The sequence below is a fragment of the Nycticebus coucang genome, chromosome 9, assembly GCF_027406575.1.
Source record: "Nycticebus coucang isolate mNycCou1 chromosome 9, mNycCou1.pri, whole genome shotgun sequence".
In the NCBI taxonomy this organism is placed as follows: Eukaryota; Metazoa; Chordata; class Mammalia; order Primates; family Lorisidae; genus Nycticebus; species Nycticebus coucang.
Genome location: NC_069788.1, coordinates 36,737,023 through 36,758,654, shown reverse-complemented (window position 1 = coordinate 36,758,654; position 21,632 = coordinate 36,737,023). Strand labels below are relative to the sequence as shown.

Below are 21,632 nucleotides of genomic sequence, written 5' to 3'. Positions count from 1 at the left end.
ATTAACCTGGATGGAAGTGGAAGACATTATTCTTAGTAAAGCATCACAAGAATGGAGAAGCATGAATCCTATGTACTCAATTTTGATATGAGGACAATTAATGACAATTAAGGTTATGGGGGGGGAGCAGAAAGAGGGATGGAGGGAGGGGGGTGGGGCCTTGGTGTGTGTCACACTTTATGGGGACAAGACATGATTGCAAGAGGGACTTTACTTAACAATTGCAATCAGTGTAACCTGGCTTATTGTACCCTCAATGAATCCCCAACAATAAAAAAAAAAAAAGTCTAGAGTACTTACAATACCAAATACAATGTAAATGCTGTGTAAATATTTGCTACTCTGTATTTTTTATTTGTATTACTATTACTCGTGGTTTATTTCTTTTCCTGAATATTTTTGATCTGAATTGGTTGAATCTGGGGATGCAGAGCCCACAGATAAGGAGAGCCAACTGTATTAACCATGCCTGGAGGCTGAGTACAGTGGCTCAGGCCTGTGATCCTACATTCTGGGAGACCCAGCTGGGTGGATCACCTTTGCTCAGGAGTTTGAGACCAGCCTGAACAAGTAGAGACCCTGTCTCTACTAAAAATAGAAAAATTAGCCAGGTGTTGTGGTGGGTGCCTATAGTCCCAGCTACTTGAGAGGCTGAGGCAAGAGGATGACTTGAACCCAAGAATTTGAGGTTGCTGCAAGCTATGAGGCTACAGCACTCTACCCAGTACAAGGGAGTGTAAAAAAAAAAAAAAGTGCCTGGGAATTTTATAGCCAGTAGAAATAATTTTACCTCACATTATATTTACAAATATCTTGAAAAATGACTGTCTTACAAATTGTAGTAATTACTAGACTCATTGCTAAATCTTGTATTTTTTTTTTTTTTTTGTGGTTTTTGGCAGGGGCTGGGTTTGAACCCGCCACCTTCAGCATATGGGACCAGTGCCCTACTCCTTGAGCCACAGGCGCTGCCCCAAATGGTAATTTTTTTTTTTTTTTTTTGTAGAGACAGAGTCTCACTTTATGGCCCTCGGTAGAGTGCCATGGCATCACAAAGCAACCTCCAACTCCTGGGCTTAAGTGATTCTCTTGCCTCAGCCTCCCGAGTAGCTGGGACTACAGGCGCCCACCACAACGCCCGGCTATTTTTTTGTTGCAGTTTGGCCGGGGCCGGGTTTGAACCCGCCACCCTCAGTATATGGGGCCGGCGCCCTGCGGCGCCGCCCAATTTAAACATTTTTATAGCTGCATTTCACTAAAATCTTATGTAGGTTATGCACCATGAAATACTATTTCAAGTCTGGCGCCTGTGGCTCAGTGAGTAGGATGCTGGCCCCATATACTGAGGGTAACAAGTTGGAATGTGGCCTCCGCCAAACTGTAACGACAACAAAAAAATAGCTGGGCGTTATGGGGGGCACTTGTGGTCTCAGCTACTTGGGGAGGCTGAGGCAAGAGAATCACTTAAGTCCAAGAACTGGAGGTTGCTGTGAGCTGTGACGCTGTAGCACTCTATCAAGGGCGACAAATGAGACTCTGTCTCGGAAAAAAAAAAGAAATACTATTTCATGAAGGGATCCATAGGCAGCGCTCGTAGCTCAGTGGGTAGGGCGCTAGCCACATACAAGGAGGCTGGTGGGTTTGAACCCAGCCCAGGCCAGCTAAACAACAATGACAACTGCAACCAAAAAATAGCCAGGTGTCGTGTCAGGTGTCTGTAGTCCCAGCTACTTGGGAGGCTGAGGCAAGAGAATTGCTTAAAGCCCAGGAGTTTGAGGTTGCTGTGAGCTGTGACATCACAGTAACACAGTAACATAGTAAGACGCTCTCCAAAAAAAAGAAGAAAAAAGGAATCCATAGACTGCACAAGATACAAAAGGCACCCTTTTCTGTGCCTTTTGTATCTTGTGAAGTCTGTAGATGCGTAGCTCCATGAGGCACTTGTAGTGGGCTGGTGGTCTGCCTTCAGCTCTTCACCTTATTGCTTGCTGAGGTTGGTTTTAACTGATGGGCCATGGATCCCTTGTCTTCCCTCAGCATCTATCTTGAAGCTGCCAACTTGGAGGAAGAGAATGCTTTTCAAAGAATAGACTTTTTAAAATTGTACAACTAGGCAGGGTGCAGTGGCTTAATCCTATAATCCTAGTACTTTGGGAGTCTGAGGGGAAGGATCACTTGAAGCTAGGACTTTGAGATTAACCTTAGCAACATATCAAGACCCTATCTCTGCAAAAAAAAAATGGTAAAATTAGCCAGGTGTGGTGGTATGAACTTATAGTTCCACTTGCTCAAGAGGCTAAAGCAGGAGGATCACTTGAGCCCAAGAGTTGAAGTTGGAGTGAGCTATCATGATGCTACTGCATTCTAGCCTGGGGAACAGAGTGAAAACTTAATTTCAAAAAAACCCAAAGTAGACAGAGCCTGTAGCTCAGTGGGTTGGATGCCGTCCACATACACCCAGGCTGGCCGGTTCTAACCCAGCCCAGGCTTGCTAAACAACAATGGCAACAACAACAACAAAATAGCCTGGCATTATGGCAGGCACCTGTAGTCCCAGCTACTTGGGAGGCTGAGGCCAGAGAATTGCTTAAGCCCAAGAGTTTGAGGTTGCTGTGAGCTGTAACACCACAGCACTCTATCCAGGGCAACAGCTTGAGACTCTGTCTCAAAATAAAGTAGTCAGTATGGTAGCTCAGCCTGTAATCCCAGCATGCTGGGAGGCTGAGACAAGTGGATTGCCTGAGCTCACAGGTTTGAAACCAGACTGAGCCAGAGCGAGACCTTTCATCTAAAAACTAGACAGGCATTGCTGAGGGCTCCTCTGGTCCAAGCTACTTGGGAGGCTGCAATAAGAGAATTGCTTGAGCCCAAGAGTTTGAGAGTGCTGTAAGCTAAGACACCATGCCACTCTACCAAGGGCAACAAAATGAGAATCTGGCTCAAAAAAAAAAAAAGTGCGTGAACCAGTAGTTCAAAGTGAGGTTAAAAGAGAGAAAAAAAAGTACCACTAGTTATATTTAAACAAGTCCTTACAATCTTTTTAATTTTTAATACAAATATTCATCAATACTTTATTTTTTATTGTGGTAAGTTATATATAACATAAAATATATCATTATTAATGATTCTTAAATATATATTTCTGATATTTAGCATTAATAATATCCTAATTAAATCTAATATATAGATTCTTAAATATATAGCATTAAGAACATTGACATTGGGCGGCGCCTGTAGCTCAAGGAGTAGGACGCCAGTCCCATATGCCGGAGGTGGCGGGTTCAAACCCAGCCCCGGCCAAAAACCACAAAAAATAAATAAATAAAAAATAAAAAGAACATTGACATTATTGTGCAACTTTCACCACCATCTTTTTCTGGAATGTTTTCATCTGCTCCAACTGAAACTATATCTCATGCATAGTCGTTTGGTAAAAATAACTACAAAAATAAAGTTCAGTTCACATGGCCTTTTTTTTTGGTCGGGGCCGGGTTTGAACCCACCACCTCCGGTATATGGGGCTAGTACCCTACTCCTTGAGCCACAGGCACAGCCCCATTTGTAGTTATTTTCATAGGGCTTGTTTTTCTTGGAACATGCCACAAAACCAAAATATTTTGAATGTTACTCATTGTCAGAGAGCAATGAGAGTCGAGAGTTTGCGTAATAACTTTAAACAGATTGCCAATACTAATGCTTAGTAAAAGAATAATATATTTTATTTGTAATTACTGCCATTTCCAAATATTTTTAAATAGTTCCATACATAGGGACAAATGATATATACAGATCGCACTAACATTGAGCAATGGTGTCCCTCCATTAGGCAGTTTTGATTTTAATAGCTTAATTTTTACCATATTGTATTTTAGTAAATTTTGTGACTGTGAATGAGAAGTCAAACAGCCACTTACCACCTTTTTTACTATTTATGACTGGCATCATACAAAAATGTCCTTTTTTTCTTTTTTTTTTGTAGAGACAGAGTCTTACTTTATTGCTCTCGCTAGAGAGCTGGGGTGTCACACAGCTCACAGCAACCTCCAACTCCTGGACTTAGGTGATTCTCCTGCCTCAGCCTCCCAAGTAACTGAGACTATAGACTCCCGCCACAACACCCGGCTATTTTTTTGTTACAGTTTGGCCAGGGCCAGTTCGAACCCACCACCCTCTGTATATGGGGCCGGCGCCCTACCTACTGAGCCACAGGCGCCACCCCAAAAATGTTCATTTTTAAAAGTAGAAAAAAAATCATACTTGTAGGATTGTTGGTTTTATTTCATTTAAAATGCCCTCTAGGGTGGCATCTGTGGCTCAAAGGAGTAGGGCGCCAGCCCCATATGCTGGAGGTGGCCAGTTCAAACCCAGCCCCGGCCAGAAACTGCAAAAAAAAAATGTCCTCTAAAATAAACCTCCTTTACATTAGGAAAATCATAAATAACTTAGATAAATCTTGATTATATTTTCTTTTCTTTTTTTTTTTTGTAGAGACAGAGTCACTTTATGGCCCTCAGTAGAGTGCTGTGGCATCACACAACTCACAGCAATCTCCAACTCCTGGGCTTAAGCGATTCTCTTGCCTCAGCCTCCCGAGTAGCTGGGACTACAGGCGCCTGCCACAACGCCTGGCTATTTTTTGGTTGCAGTTTGGCCGGGGCCAGGTTTGAACCCGCCACCCTCGGTATATGGGGCCGGCGCCCCACCGACTGAGCCACAGGTGCCACCCCCATTATATTTTATTTTATTATTATTTTTCTTTTTTTTTTGAGACAGTGTCTCAAGCTGTCACCTTGGTTAGAGTGCCATGGCGTCACAGCTCATAGCAACCTCCAACTCTTGGGCTTAAGCGATTCTCTTGCCTCAGCCTCCTAAGTAGCTGGGACTCTAGGTGCCTGCCACAACAACTTGGCTATTTTTTGGTTGCAGTTGTTGTTTGGCAGGCCTGGGCTGGATTCGAATCCGCCAGCTCTGGTGTATTTGGCTAGTGCCCTAGTGGCTTGAGCTACAGGCACTGGCCAATTTTTTTTTTTTTTTTTTTTTTTTTTTTGTAGAGACAGAGTCTCACTTTATGGCCCTCGGTAGAGTGCCGTGGCCTCACACAGCTCACAGCAACCTCCAACTCCTGGGCTTAAGCGATTCTCCTGCCTCAGCCTCCCGAGTAGCTGGGACTACAGGCGCCCGCCACAATGCCCGGCTATTTTTTGGTTGCAGTTCAGCCGGGGCTGGGTTTGAACCCGCCACCCTCGGTATATGGGGCCGGCACCTTACTGACTAAGCCACAGGCGCCGCCCGGCACTGGCCAATTTTATTATTTCTTTCTTTCTTTTTCTTTTTTTTTGAGACAAGAGTCTCACTGTGTTGCCTTCAGTAGAGTGCTGTAACATCACAGCTCATAGCAACTTCAAACTCTTGGGCTTAAGCAGTTCTCTTGCCTCAGCCTCCCAAGTAGCTGGGACTACAGGTCCCCGCCACAATGCCTAGCTATTTTTTGTTGTTGTTGTTGTTGTTGTTGTTTAGCAGGCCCTGGCCAGGTTTGAACCCACCAGCCCCAGTGTATGTGGCCAGCACCCTAACCGCAGAGCATGGGCACCCAGCTGGCTATTTTTTTTAAAGACGAGGTCTTGCTCTGGCTCAGGCTGGTCTTGAACTCCTGAACTCAAGCAATCCAGTGCCTTGGCCTCCTAGAGTGCTAGGATCACAGGCTTGAACCACCATGCCCGGCCTCCATTAGATTTTTGGAAAGATACCATTTTTCTGAATGAAACCAGAAATCAGAAAAGTGTCAGAGCAGTTTCTGTTTAATATTTAGATAGTTTTGGGGGAGAAGATACAAATAAGACTACTTACTTTCGGCTCTTTCAGTTTTAAATTCCCGTTTCTAAAAATTTTACTAGTATATAATGGGTTGATATAACCAAGCTCATCTTTGTCGATGGCTACTTGCTTCCTTTCACTAACTCAGCTTGTCACTGAGGACTGATTCTCCAACTGATTTTTTTTTTTTTTCGAGACACTCACTTTGTTGCCCTTGGTGGAGTGCTGTGGCGTCTTAGCTCACAGCAACCTCAAACTCCTGGGCTTAAGTGATTTTCTTGCCTCAACCTCCCAAGTAGCTGGGACTACAGGCACCTGCCACAACACCTGGATATTTTTAGAGATGAGGTCTTGCTCTGGCTCAGACTGGTCTCCAACCTGTGAGCTCAGGCAATCCACCTGCCTGGGCCTTCCAGAGTGCTAGGATTATAGGTGTAAGCCACTGGGCCCAGCGTGATTGATTATTTTTAGTGGAAGAAAGTAATAGCTATGGCAATCAATAATTAAAATAGAAATTCAACATTTGGAAGTATAATACAAAAATTAACCTTTAGTCTCAGCATCTCTAGCTAAGTGGTTAGGGCACCAACCCACCAAGGCTGGTGGGTTCGAACCCGGCCCATGCCTGCTAATCAACAATGACACCTGCAACAAAAAATAGCTAGGTGTTGTGGCGGGCACCTGTAGTCCCAGCTACTTGGGAGACTGAGGCAAGAGAATCTCTCAAGCCTAAGAGTTTGAGGTTGCAGTTCTGAGGGTAACATAGTGAGATTCTGTCTTCAAAAAAAAAAAAAAATTAACCTTCAACTGAAATTGTCAAAAAGGTAGTTTCAATTTAACATTGCTTAATATTTAATAGAAATAAGGAAAGCGGCATTCCTTTGCATCATTTCTCAATCATTTCCTGTGTATCATTTTCCATAGTTATTAAAATGCCCTCAGTGTCTTAGAAAATATAATATAGTTCTAGGCTCAGGCGATCCACCTCAGCCTCTTGAGTAGCTGGGACTACAGAAGCATGTTGCTTTGTCTGGCTAATTTTTTTAAAACTTTTTTTTTTTTGTATGGCCCTCGGTAGAGTGCCGTGGCATCACACAGCTCACAGCAACCTCCAACTCCTGGGCTTAAGCGATTCTCTTGCCTCAGCCTCCCGAGTAACTGAGACTACAGGTGCCCGCCACAACGCCCGGCTATTTTTTTTTTTTTTTTTGGTTGCAGTTCAGCTGGGGCCGGGTTTGAACCCGCCTCCCTCGGTATATGGGGCCGGTGCCTTACCGACTGAGCCACAGGTGCCGCCCCTTTTTTAAAACTTTTTTTAGAGATGAGGTCTTGCTTTGTTGCTCAGGCTGGCGTCAAACTTCTGGCCTCAAGTGCTCTTCCCACCTTGGCCACCTATGACCACTGTGCCTGGCCATAAGTCCTTTTTTAAGGAGGTTTGTTAAATATTGAATGGATTATCTTAGAACAGAATGCACAATCTGTTGTCCTGTGTGTGCTTGTTTCTTTATTTATTTTGTATTAAACCATCATCATAGGAGGATATCCTGTGTATCTTAAAAAATAGTATTTCTGATGAGGCCAAGTAGCACATAGTGGCTCACAGTGGCTAATGCCTGTAATCTCAGCACCTTGAGAGGCTGAAGCAGGAGGGATCATTTGAGGCCAGGAGTTTAAGACCAGTCTAGGTAACATAGCAAGATCTCCATCTCTTTAAAAAAAAAAAAAAAGAAATTACCCAGGCATAGTGTATGCTCGTATAGTCCTACCTTCTCTGGAGGCTAAGACAGAAGGATTGCTTGAGCCCAGGAGTTCAAGACTACAGTGAGTTATGATCCTGACACTGCACTTGAACCTACCTTGTCTCAAAAACAAAAAGCATTTCCTTATTTCTGGGAGAGTTGAACCATCTGACCATCTGATTTGGAACAGAGGAAGGGAATCAGTTGATTCCTTCTGGCTTTATCTACACAACAGAGATGCCTGGTTAAAGAGTAAGGGCTTGGTATAAGCCATTGGATCCCGGATTATGGAAAACCAGTCCTGTATCCCAAATCCTATGCATTATGATTGTGAGAAAATGCTCATGTGTAGGCTAGCTGCATGTTCTTGGAAGGTAAATAAGTACCTGACTTTACCCCTAGAAAGTCATTTGGAGACCAAGATTTTACAAAAGTAATTCGATTAAGTAAATAGTTATCAGGCATTACACTAAACTCTGATGACACAAAGATGAAAAGAAACTACCCAGGTTTTGTGGAACCTATAAGCTAATGGGGAGGTTAGAAAAGCAAAGTACAGTCATGTGATACCTAATGACAGTACACCATTAGTCGATTTTGTCATTGTGTGAACACCCTGGAATGTATTTACACAAACGTAGGGGGGATGACCTACTGCATACCTTGGCCATGTGGCATAGCCTCTTGCTCCTAGGCTACAAACCTACACAGCCTATTACTGTACTGAATACTACAGGCAACTGTAATACAGTGGGAAGTATTTGTGTAATCATAGAAAAGGTACAGTAACAATATGGCATTATCATTTTATGGGGCCACCATCTATATATGGACCTGTGGTCAGTCAGTGACAGAGCATCATTATGCGATGCATGGCTGTATTGTCATACATAGGTTAGGTGGTAAGATGCCAGCTGTGCTGTAGGATATGAGTAAGTGAATGAGTAGTTTTGCTTGAAGATTTAAATAAAAGTAAAGAAAGGCCGTATCATTTTACTCAAGGACTTAAGGACAATTAGGCATTTTTGGTTGCCCACTTGGAGGTAGGTGAGGTCTTTAGTCTTCTAAGTAAAAAGATACATGCAAAGTTAAAGAATTGAAAAACTGGCGAAGTTTTGAGGACATCAAACAGTTAAGGTGGCAAAGAGCCAAGGGTTCTCTACAGGGACAGGTGGGGTGGGTAGAGTACTAATGAGGCTAGTGCCTACTGTAATGAGCTGGTATATTCTGCTCATCAATGCCAGAAAACCATGCTGTCTAAAAGTTGCTTGCCTTTGGGATGGGAGGATTAATTACTCTCTCATTAGTACTCTCATGGCACTTTACGGTGTATTTAACTTTGGGCTCTGCTTTAGTTGGGAACAGAAGATGGACTAAGGAAGATAGTCAGACGAAGCAGTGTGTGATCAGTGTCCAAGGACAGCTGTTGCTTCCAGAATTCTCAAGACAGCTCAAGGTTGTCAGAAGTCACAGAGGTAGGAGTCAAGCTAACTTTTGAATAATGGTTGGAATTTCAGTGGCTATTGGAGAGGAAGACGAGCATTTTGGGTAAGGAGATTGTCACCTGGCCAAAAACAGATGCTGGGAGAGTGTTTGGGGGCTAGGAAGAGTGGTGGTTTGTTAGAATAGAGCATAACAGAATAGTGGGAAATGACTGAGCCCCATTGTAGGTTCTCAGCTTAAATATAAGTCTTTGTTTTCTACTTTAGAGTGTTCTCCCATAGGAATAACCTGATTGAAGTAAGAAAAATACACTTTCTTAGAAAACTGAGTTTTCAAAGGGAAGAGAATAAACGTACTCTCCCTGTGTGCCTGATTCTGTTGCGGGCCTTGTCATCTTGTGGCCAGCACATGGGGAAGGGGGATGGGTTCATTTTAAAAAATATTTACTGAGCTCCTGTTATGTGTCAGGTGCTATTCTGGGTGCCAAGGTTCATTGGTGAACAGACACAAACCTTTCCCCTCAGGGAGGACTTTGTAATGTAAATATGAGTAAATATTGTAAAGAGGGAAAGAAGTAGAGCAGGTGTCCTCAAACTTTTTAAAGGGGGCCAATTCACTGTCCCTCAGACTGTTGGAGGGCCGGACTATAGTTTAAAAAAAAAACAACTATGAACGAATTCCTATGCACACTGCACAAATCTTATTTTGAAGTAAAAAAACAAAACGGGAACAAATACAGTCACACCTCTCATGTGGCCTGCGGGCCGCAGTTTGAGGACCCCTGAAGTAGAGGAATTATTTGTGTGATGGAGTGGAAAAGAGACTAACACTGAAGTTGGATTAGAGTGATGCGTCCCCAAAGATTTTACCTACAGCATCTTCCTTTCAATCAGATTACAAAACACTGAATGCTTCAGTTCAGTGCTTGTAGCTCAGCAGCTAGGCCTGCCAAACAACAATGACAACTACAACCAAAAAAAAAAAAATAGCCCCGTGGCAGGCATCTGTAGTCCCAGCTACTTGGGAGGCTGAGGCAAGAGAATCGCTTAAGCCCAAGAGTTTGAGGATGCTGTGAGCTGTGATGTCACAACGCTTTACCGAGGGTGATGTAATAAAACTCTGTCTCAAAAAAAAACAAAAACACAAAACTGAGTGCTTCTCTTGAGTTTGGAGAGTTGGAGACTCAATTTCTGTCCTTGAGTCAACCAGAGGCCTCTGTTTATAAGTCCCACTTGACTCCAGTCAGGCCTGAAATTGGTTCTGCAGTTTGCCTGAAATTTTCCTGGGGACAACTAGTGACCCTAGATCAGGTTCCCGGGGAAGGGCAAGATTGCACAGTTTCTTTCTATTTTTTTGGAACAATCTCCTTCTGTTGCTTGAGCTAGAATACAGTGGCATCATCACAGCTCACTATAACCTCAAACTCCTGGGCTCAAGTGATCCTCCTGCCTCAGCATCCCAAACAGCTAAGACTATTTAAAATTAGCCACACCACTTGCCTAATTTTTCTATTTTTTGTAGAAAAGGATCTCACTCTGTTGCTCAGGCCAAGCCAGAGCTCTTGGCCTCAAGCAATCTTCCTTAGCTTCCCAAATCATAGTGTTTGTTTTGTTTTTGGAAATAGAGTCTTACTCAGTTACCCAGGCTAGAGTGCAGTGGCCTCAGCCTAGCTCACAGCAACTTCAAACTCTGAGTTAAAGCGATCCTCCTGCCTCAGACTCCTAAATGGCTGGGACTACAGGCGCACACCTCCATGCCTAACTAATTTTTCTATTTTTAGTAGAGACTGGGGTCTCTCTCTCTCTCTCTCTCTTTTTTTTTTTGTGAGACAGAGTCTTACTCAGTAACCCTGGGGTTGAGTACCATGGTGTCTAGAGATGGGGGTCTCGCTTTGCTCCATTGAAATTGAGCCCTAACTTAATACCCATAGCTCTTTCTCACTGCTAGCTGTGCAGTATGAGAGAATGGGCAGCTAAGAAGCATCCTCTGATACGCAGAGATTTTTTCTTTTCTTTTTTTTTTTTTATGGGCACTGGGACCAATGATCACCAGCTGCCCAGGTGCCAAAAAATGATGCTTCCAAAATCTCTTGATGTCAATTCCGCACGAAGAGCATTTGAGTTGCCCCACATGTGCCACTCACAACAGAAGCCCTTTTTTGTGTGCAGAGACCTTTTTTACTGTCCGAGCTTGATACCTCTTGAACCACCTCAGGTCTGTATCCAGATTCAGCAATGACTTTTGGGCCTCAACCAAGAGTCTCTTTTGTTTAGACCCGGTAGCCACCCCTTCCACTCAGCCTGGCACAAATTAGCAGTTGAAATTGAAGGAAGAAGCCTGGAAATGTTTTCTCTGGGGCCATTTTTGTATTAGCGAGATGATAAGCACACATAGCTCTCAGATCCTCACTGGATCTTAAGATTTTGAGAAACCTTTGGGAAACATGTTGAGCAGAATTTTTATTAGCTGAAGTTTTTTGGCATGTATATTTCTGGATGATTTTAGAATCTGTTAACATTTCTCAAACTTGAGAACACAGAGCACTCAAGATTATTTCCTTAGACCCCAGAGTTTGAGAAACACTGATCTGTGTGGCTAATGATTCTATAGTTAATAAATTTAAGATTATTAATGCTGTCTTACAGATTTATCTTTTTTTTTTTTTTTTGGCTGGGGCTGGGTTTGAACCTGCCACCTCCGGCATATGGGACCGGCGCCCTACTCCTTGAGCCACAGGCGCCGCCCAGATTTATCTTTTTTTGAAATAGTCTCTCACTCTCTTGCCCTTGATAGGGTGCCATGGCATCATCATAGCTCACAGCAACCTCAAACTCCTGGGTTCAGGCAATCCTTCTGCTTCAGCCTCTCAAGTAGCTGGGACTACTGCCACCTGCCACAATGCCCAGCTAGTTCTTCTATTTTTTAGTAGAGACAGGGTCTTGCTCTTGCTCAGGCTGGTCTCAAACTCCTAAACTCAGGAGATCCACTAGACTCAGCCTCCCAGAATGCTAGGATTACTGACAGGTATGAGCCACTGCACCCAGCTATGAAGTTTTTTTCTGTTTTACTGTTATCTTTGGCTATTCCAGCTGATATAACAAAATATATAAAATGAGTAGCTCATAAAACAATAGAACTCTTATTTCTTACAGCCAGAGGCCAGGAAGTCCAAGATCAAGGTGCTGTCAGATTCTGAGTCAGGGCCTGGTTTCTGGCTCGTAGATGGTGCCTTCTCACTGTGAACTCTTGAGGTTTATCTTAATGAAACTTGGGTCTTACATTTATAATTGTTCTCTTGCCTAGTAAAATATCATAGTTGTCTTAATTTTTATGGGTTCCTTGTGTTTCTTTGTTTTTATTTATTTATTTTTGAGACAGAGTCTCACTATGTCGCCCTCCGTAGACTGCTGTGGCGTCACAGCTCACAGCAACCTCAAACTCTTGGGCTTAAGTGATTCTCTTGCCTCAGCCTCCCAAGTAGCTGGGACCACAGGCGCCCGCCACAACACCCAGCTATTTTTTTTTTTTTTTTTGCCGTTGTCATTGTTGTTTAGCTGGCCTGGGCCGGGTTTGAACCCACCAGCCTCGGTGCATGTGGCCAGCACCATAACCACTTTGCGGGCAATGAGCCTGTTTCTTTGTTTTTAGAGTGACCACTTTTTTTTTTTTTTGTCGAGACAAGAGTCTCACTGTACCGCCCTCGGGTACAGTGCCATGATGTCACACAGCTCACAGCAACCTCTAACACTTGGGCTTAGGCGATTCTCTTGCCTCAGCCTCCCAAGCAGCTGGGACTACAGGCTCCTGCCACAACACCCGGCTATTTTTTTGTTGCAGTTTGGCCGGGGCTGGGTTTGAACCCGCCACCCTTGGCATATGGGGCCGGCGCCCTACTCACTGAGCCACAGGGGCTGCCCTAGAGTGACCACTCTTGATGGTCATTCCCTTGGAATAGAAGATAAACCATTCAATTCTGGGAATTCTGGAAGCTGGACAAGTTAAATGATTTTCAAACTTTTTTCTTCCAGTTCAGTAAGAGTTGAGTCACTTAGTTGATGGATGTGTGTGGAGGGGGAGAAGTAGGAGTGTCAGGAGTGCCGCCGCCACTAACCTTTTTAGGCCTCCAAGACAACTGGACACCTTAGGGAACCCAAGCTCCCACGGAAGAAAGTTTAGAAATCACTTATGTATTCTATTAACTTCTTTTAGAGATGGGAATAGAGGGTCCCTGAGAGATTGAACTTGTTTATAATCACATGGTTAGTCAATGTCATTATCAAAAACAGGCCCAGTGACTTTCAAGTTCAGTGTTTTTCCGCATGTGTCCCTAGCCTCTCCCTGTAAAGCCTTGCCAGACATTCTCCTAGTTGCCCTTAGGCTTGGGCACTTTTCCCTACCATGTTGTAGCACATTATTTTGCCAGCTGAATTGCTTAATGTATTGGGCTTATTTCTACCTCACCTCATTGCAATTCGAAAGGCCTTCAAATTCTTCATTTCATGAGATGAACCAAAATTTTATATTGCCAATATTAATGGTCATCTTTCCCAACTTTGAGGAATTTCTAAGTTTTTTCCTAATAATTTTTCTTAGTCTTTTTCACCTTCTCTTCCTGCTGTTAGAAGGCTGTATGTAGCTGGTGAGAAAAATGAATGAAGAAATCTTTGGTTGAATAATAACAAAAAAATCCAAGCCAGTTATGTTGAGTTGGACAGGTCCTTTTCATTACAAATGGATATAATTATGAAAATATTGTCATTTTTTTCTAGCAAGATGTCATTATTTCACAAGAGTCCCAATGACTTCACCTGAAGAAGCCTACGAACCCCTGCCAAAACCCCTAGCTTTCCTCATATCACAACGATAATGAATCGTTGCATGTCCGTCTTCCAAGAGAGAGTTCCTTCAAAGCAGGACCCATGCCAGAAGGTGAAGTCTTGCAATTACAAAATTTAACACCCCAGAACAATTACAATATAGTAAAAGGAATAGGATAACAATACTTCATATCCTTATTGACATAAGCAGTTACTTATCCTGGGTAAATGGCTATTGCAGCATAACTTTTTGATCATAACACTCATTGGAAAACTGTTTGCTTAAACACAATAGTTTACTTTTTAGCCTTGCTTTTCTAGTCCTACAGAATGTTTAGGATATTTGCATTTGTAATTACATTTATGTCATATTCATTTGCTGGTCCCAACATCTAACATAGTACCTATTGCTAATGTTTGTTAAATGAATAGTGAATATTCTCTGTACCCCTTGGAGAACTTTATTAAGGATAAGAATTCCTACTCCATAAGCTATTCTTCAGGGTAGAAAATGAAACACAGGAGAAAACTGCAAACTATTTAAGTGTCTGTCCTCCTTCCTTTTTCTTATCCTCCAAGCATATTCAAGATATGCTAATCTCATATGCTAATGAACTCTTAAAAGGTTCTTTACCTCTGTTTTGTTTTCTTTTTTTTCATTGTTTTTTTTTTGTGTGTGTGTGGTTTTTGGCTGGGGCTGGGTTTGAACCCCCCACCTCCGGCATATGGGACCAGCGCCCTACTCCTTGAGCCACAGGTGCCACCCTTTCATTGTTGTTATTGTCCTTTACCTTGGAAAGTGATCTTTTTCAAAACCTAAAAAATGACTATAAGGGGCTCATGCCTGTAATCCTAGACTCTATGAGGCCACGGCGGTCGGCTTGGGAGTTCCAGACCAGCCTGAGTAAGAGCGAGACCCTGTCTCTACTGAAAATAGAAAAACTAGCCAGATGTCTTGGCGGACGCCTATAGTCCCAGCTATTCCAGAAGCTGAGACAAGAGGATCACTTGAGCCCAGGGTTGTGAGGTTGCTGTGAGCTATGATGCCACTACCCAGGGTGACAGAATAAAACTCTATCTCCCAAACAAAAAAACAAAGAAAAATGACTATAAAGACCAAGATAGAGTAACAGAGACTAGATTTCACTTCCTGTGTAAAAAAGTTAAAAATCAGACAAAATGTATGAAACATGGTTTTTATTTTTATTTTATTTATTTAATTTTGAGACAGAGTCTTACTCTGTTGCCTGGGGCTAGAGTGCAGGGGCATTATCATAGTTCACTGCAACCTCATACTCTTGGGCTCAAGTGATTTTCCTGCTTCAGCCTCCCCAGTAGCTAGGACTATAGGTGCCTATCGAATTTTTTCTTTCTTTCTTTTTTTTAAGAGACCGATTCTTACTTTGTCGCCCTCCGTAGAGTGCCGTGGTGTCACAAGCAACCTCCAGCTCTTGGGCTTAAGCGATTGTTTTGCCTCAGCCTCCCAAGTAGCTGGGACTACAGGTGCCCACTACAACGTCATTTTTTGTTGCAGTTTGGCTGGGGCAGGGTTCGAACCCGCTACCCTTGGTATGTGGGGCTGGTGCCCTACTCACTGAGCCACAGGTGCCACCCAATTTTTTCTATTTTTTGTAGAGATGGGGTCTCACTCTTGCTCAGAGTAGTCTTAAATTCTTGGCCTCAAGCAATCCTCCTAGCTCAGCCTCCTAGAGTGCTAACGTTATAGGCATGAGCCACTGTGCCTGACCCAATGCTAGTTTTTAGACATTGGATATCAGGCAGCACAGGACAGTGACTCCTGAAATGTGGAAACAAATGTGATGAGCCCTATATTTGCCCAGTTTACTGTTAAGAGAGTTCCTAGGCCATAACCCCCAGGAAGGGAGTCTGAAGATCTTGCTGGAGTTGCTTATATAGCCAGGAGGTGAAAATGGCTTTAAGTTCACAGAGGAGAGTACCAGAAAAAGAAAGACACACAGAGAGAGAAATGCTTAAAGAGAAAACTCTGGGGATCTATGGGGGGATTCCCTCAAATCTTAAACTGATAACTGATATGCATGAGAAACTACCCAAGTCCTGGGAAAGAACCAGTCAAAAGGGTTGGAGGAAATACTAGTTGGAGTTCACACAGGGCAGAAAATAGTCTGTGTTCCCACCCTCTGCAAGAGTGCAAAAATCCTTGTAATTCGTGACATCAAATGAAGTACTCAGAAAGGTATTGCCTCTGTATATGAGTCTTAGACTAAAGATTTACAGAGCTCAAAAGATTCAAACTGTTTTTGAGTAACTTAATTTTGTCCCAGACAAAGCTCAAAAATATCTATAGGGATACAAAAATATCCAGCACCTGGTGATGTAAAATTAACATTGTCTGGCAGCCAATCAGAAATGACCGGGCATGGCAGGTCACAGCACCTCACACCTACAATTCTAGTGCTTTGGAAGGCCAACTCAGGAGGCAGCATTGAAGGATGACTTGAGGCCAGAAGTTCAAGACCAGCCTTAGCAAGAGTGAGACCCTGGGCGGCACCTGTGGCTCAGTCGGTAAGGCGCCGGCCCCATGTACCGAGGGTGACGGGTTCAAACCCGGCCCCGGCCGAACTGCAACAAAAAAATAGCTGGGCGTTGTGGCGGGCGCCTGTCGTCCCAGCTACTCGGGAGGCTGAGGCAAGAGAATCGCTTGAGCCCAGGAGTTGGAGGTTGCTGTGAGCTGTGTGAGGCCACGGCACTCTACCGAGGGCCATAAAGTGAGACTCTGTCTCTACAAAAAAAAAAAAAAAAAAAAAGAGTGAGACCCTATCTCTACTAAAAATAGAAAAACTAGGTTTGGCGCCCATAGCCCAGTGGTTAGGGTTCGAACCCAGCCTGGGCCCTGCTAAACAACAATGACAACTACAACAGCAACAACAAAAAATAGCTGGGTGTTGTAGCAGGCACCTGTAGTCCCAGCTACTTGGGAGGCTGAGGCAAGAGAATCGCTTAAGCCCAAGAGTTTGAGGTTGCTGTGAGCTGTGACACATTGGCACTCTACCAAGGGTGACATAGTGAGACTCTGTCTCAAAAAAGAAAAGAAAAAGAAAAACTAGCAGGGAGTTATGTTAGGTGCCTGTAGTCCCAGCTGAGGCAAGAGAATCGGCTGGCAAGAGGATCCCTTGGGCTGGGTGAGGTGGCTCACGCCTGTAGTGCTAGCACTCTGGGAGGCCAAGGCAGATGGACTGCTTGAGCTCATGAGTTTGAGACTAGCCTGAGCAAAAGCGAGATCCCATCTCTGCTAAAATAGAAAAAAACAAAAAAAATAACAACAAAAAACTGAGGCAAGAGGATTGCTTGAGCCCAAAAGTTGGAGGTTTCTGTGAGCTGTGACACTATGGCACTCTATCCAGGGCAACAGCTTGAGACTCTGTCTCAAAAAAAAAAAAAAAATAGACCAGCCTTGGCACCACAGCATATGACCCTCATCTCTACCCACATAAACATAAAATTAGCCATGCTTGGTGGCTCGGGGTTATAGTCCCAGATGCTCAGGAGGCTGAGGCAGGAAGATTGCTTGAGCACAGGAGTTCAAGGTTATAGTTAGCTATGATGATGCCAATGCACTCCAGCCTGGGTAACAGACCTAGCTATTTTAAGAGGCCCTGTCTCTTAAAAAAAAAAAAATAATACGGGTGGCACCTGTGGCTCAAGGAGTAGGGTGCCAGCCCCATACACCCAGGGTGGCCGGTTCGAACCTGGCCCCGGCCAAACTGCGACAACAACAATAAAAATAAAAATAATCACTAGAAATAGATCCAGTGCCAGGTGCAGTGAGTGACTCATACCTGTAATCCCAGCACTCTGGGAGTCTGAGGCGGGTGGATTGCTTGAGCTTAGGAGATAAGAGACTAGCAAGAACAAGACCCTGTCTCTTTTAAAAAATCAGTTGGGGGCGGCACCTGTGGCTCAGTGAGCAGGGCGCCGGCCCCATATACCGAGGGTGGCGGGTTCGAACCCGGCCCCAGCCAAACTGCAACAAAAAAAATAGCTGGGCGTTGTGGCAGGTGCCTGTAGTCCCAGCTGCTCGGGAGGCTGAGACAGGAGAATTGCCTAAGCCCAGGAGTTGGAGGTTGCTGTGAGCTGTGTGATGCCACGGCACTCTACTGAGGGCCATAAAGTGAGACTCTGTCTCTACAAAAAAAATCAGTTGGGTGGCCGGGTGCAGTGGCTCACACCTATAATCCCAGCACTCTGGAAGGCTGAGGTGGATAGATTGGCTGAGCTCACAAGTTCAAGACCAGCCTGAGCCAGAGCGAGACCTCGTCTCTAAAAATAGCTGAGCAATGTGATGGGCGCCTGCAGTCCCAGCTACTTGGGAGGCTGAGGCAAGAGAATCGCTTAAGCCCAAAAGTTTGAGGTTGCTGAGAGCTGTGATGCCATGGCACTCTACTGAGGGCAACAAAGTAAGACTCTGCTTCAAAAAAAAAAAAAAGAAAGAAATCAGCTGGGCATTGTGGAAGGGTGCCTATAGTCCCAGCTACTTAGGAGGCTGAGGCAAGAGGATTGCTCAAGCCCAAGAGTTTGAGGTTGCTGTGAGCTATGACGCCAGGGCACCAGGGTAAGACTGTCACAACAAAAAAAAAGGAAAGGAAAAGAAAAGGAAAACTAGCCAGCATGGCAGAGGCCTATAGTCCCATCTATGAAGGAAGATGATGCAAGAGGGTCGCTTGAGCTCTAGAGTTTGTAGTTACTGTGGGCTATGACACCATGGCACTCTATCCAGCGTGAGAGTGAGATTCTGTCTCAATAAAAAATAAATAAATATACAAAAACTGAAAGAATTCCTTATCAGTTGACCTGCCCTACAAAAAATGTTAAAGAAAATTTTATCAGATGGAAATCTGGATTTACTTAAAGGAACGAAGAACACAAAAAATGTTAAATATGTGTGTAAAAATAAAAGTAACTGCAGCTCATTATACCTTTAATAGGTCAGGCAGAGAAAACATGACTCTGAAGACTGCAACTATTCCTTAGCTCCTGGCTGCTTAAATAAAGTCAACAATCCATTTGCTAACCTCAGGATCTTGTAGAGGTAAATTCGTTTTTAAATTATTGGGAAATCATGACTCATACCATACTAAATTAATACAAATAAAGCAAACGTCAGTAATTCTTCGTACTTCGGAACAATAGCCTGTTTATCGAGTCTTGGTGGTCTCATCATCTTTGCTAGACCATGTTTTTGGAAGAAGAAAAGCAGATGAGGGAGAAAACAAAACCATTTGTAGTAGAAATTTCAGTTTCTGAAGTTTTTGAAATCCTGTTTTATGACTCTCAAAGTTCAGGCATAATTTTCTTCCAATACCACTGGCTTACAGTATCTTAAATAGGCAGAATTGATTTTCACAGCTAGCTTTCCTGAAATATCTGTTCTTGAAACCAATGTTTCTTGTTATAAGAGCTTAGATTTTTCTCCTTCTGCTCAAAAAAAAATTGAAATACACATAGTCTGTAATCTTCCTTTATATCTCTGTCTTTGAGGTCTTTGAAGTCTTTCTGTGACCTTAATGAAAATCAAACTGTTTTTAGGATACAGTATTTCCTTTCAGACAGCAGATGTAGATTGCTCTTGAGGCCACGAGGCTGCTTTAAAGTGTTCTGAGTCTTTGTCGTCTAGAGTATGCTTAATGGGGGTAAGCAGACTTGAAGTTCTTCTGTTTCACAGCGTACTCTGTCTCCTTCTTCTTGTTTTATTAGCTGTATTTCTTTCTTTGAATAGGTCTTACATGCATGTGTCCCCAAATCCAAAAGATACAAAAGGACATGTAAATGAGTGCATCTTCCTCTGTTCCCCAGCCACCAAGTTTCCCTCCCAGTGACTAGTATTAGTCATTTCTACGCTTAAAATTTTGAAAGATAGTGCTAAATTGACCTTTCTAGAGGTTGTATCAGTCTACACTCTGTCTGTGTATAAAAGTTCCTAATTTCCGGCTTGGCACCCGTAGCACAGTGGTTACGGTGCCAGCCACATACACCAAGGCTGGTGGGTTCAAACCCAGCCTGGGCCAGCTAAAAACAACAATGACAACTGCAACAAAAAATAGCTGGGCATTGTGGCGGGCACCTATAGTCCCAGCTACTTGGGAGGCTGAGGCAAGAGAATCACTTAAGTCCAGGAGTTTGAGGTTGCTGTGAGCTGTGATGCCATAGTATTCTACTGAGGGCAATATAGTGAAACTGTCTCACAAAAAAAAAAAAAAAAAAGTTCCTAATTTCCCACCCTAGCTTAGTCCTTAGCAAAACCTTTTTTTTTTTTTGACATAGAGTCTCACTTTGTTTCCTTTGGTAGAGTGCTATAGTGTCATAGCTCACAGCAACCTCAAACTTTTGGGCTCAAGTGATCCTCTTGCCTCAGCCTCGTGAGTAACTGGGCCAACAGGTGCCCGCAACAACGCCTGGCTATTTCTTGAGACGAGGTCTCCCTCTTGCTCAGGCTGGTCTCAAACCCATGAACTTAGGCAATCCACCGCGTCAGCCTCCCAGAGTGCTGTGATTATGGGCATGCGCCACCGCACCTGGCCCTTTCTTTCTTTTTTTTTTTTTTTTTGACAAGAGTCTTACTCAGTTGGCCTGGGTAGTGGGCCATGGTGTCATAGTTCACAGCACCCTCAAATTCTTGGGCTCAAGAGGTCCTCTTACTTCAGCCTCCTGAATAGTTGGAACTACAGGTGCCTGCTACAATGCCTGGCTAGTTTTTCTATTTTTAGTACACGTGGGATCTTGCTCATGTTCAGGCTGGTCTTAAACTACTGAGATCAGGTGATCTACCAGCCTCAGCCTCCCAGAGTGCTAGGGTTACAAGCATGAACCACCGCACCAGGCCTTTTTTCTTTTTCTTTTATTTTTTTGAGACAGGGTATTGCTCTGTCACCAGGGATAGAATCCAATGTGTCATCATAGCTTACTACAACCTCAAGCTCCTGTGCTCAGGTGATTCGCCTGCCTCACTCACCGAGTGTGGTGGCATACCCAACTAATTGTTCTTGTAGAGACAGGGTCTCACTCTTGCTCAACTTGGTCTGGAACTATTTTTTTTCCATTTTTTTAAAATTAAATCATAACTGTGTACAATAATGCAATCATGAGGTACAATGTGCTGGTTCCATATACAGTCTGAAATATTTTCACTGAACTGGTTAACATAGCCTTCATGGCATTTTCTTAATTATTGTGTTCAAACCCTTATACCCTACTTAGTAAACTTCATGGTCTGGAACTTCTGACCTCAAGTGATCCTCCTGCCTTAGCCTCCCAAAATGCTAGGATTATAGGCATAAACCACTTTGCCCAACCTAAATTTTTTCTTTTTTAAGATAGAGTCTCGGTGGTGCCTGTGGCTCAGTGGGTAGGGTGCCAGCCACATACACTGGTGGGTTCAAACCCGACCCAGGCCAGCTTAAGCACTAATGACAATTGCAACAAAAAAAAATAGCAGGGCGTTGTGGCAGGTGCCTGGAGTCCCAGCTACTTGGGAGGCTGAGGCAAGAGAATCACTTAATTAAGCCCAGGAGTTTGAGGTTGCAGTGAGCTGTGACGTCATGGCACTCTACCCAGGATGACAGCTTGAGACTGTCTCTAAAAAAAGACAGAGTCTTACTATGCATTGCCCTGGGTACAGAGCCATGGTGTCATAGCTCACAGCAACCTCAAACTCTTGGACTCAAGTAATCCTCTTGCCTCAGTCTCCCAAGTAGCAGGGACTACAGGTGCCCATCACAATGCCAGACTATTTTTTCTTAAAGTAGAGATGGGGTCTCAATGCTTGCTCAGCCTGCTCTCAAAC

The 21,632-nt window shown here is 43.7% G+C and overlaps 1 protein-coding gene and 1 non-coding gene across 3 annotated transcripts in view; one reads left to right on the top strand and one right to left on the bottom strand.

Annotated features, from left to right (window-relative positions):
* BICRAL (BICRA like chromatin remodeling complex associated protein) overlaps nt 1–21,632 on the top strand; it is a 96,765-nt gene that overhangs the window by 16,535 nt on the left and 58,598 nt on the right. The window contains exons 2-3 of one of the 2 annotated variants that reach the window (XM_053600933.1): nt 8,909–9,028; nt 18,778–18,881. The exons of the other annotated variant lie outside the window; for it this stretch is intronic. The gene's annotated coding sequence lies outside the window, so the exon portion shown is untranslated. The remainder of the gene's footprint in view (nt 1–8,908; nt 9,029–18,777; nt 18,882–21,632) is intronic. 2 annotated transcript variants of the gene reach the window in all.
* On the bottom strand, nt 11,022–11,155 carry LOC128595224 (U11 spliceosomal RNA). The gene has a single exon (XR_008382872.1). It is a non-coding gene; the product is annotated as a U11 spliceosomal RNA (small nuclear RNA).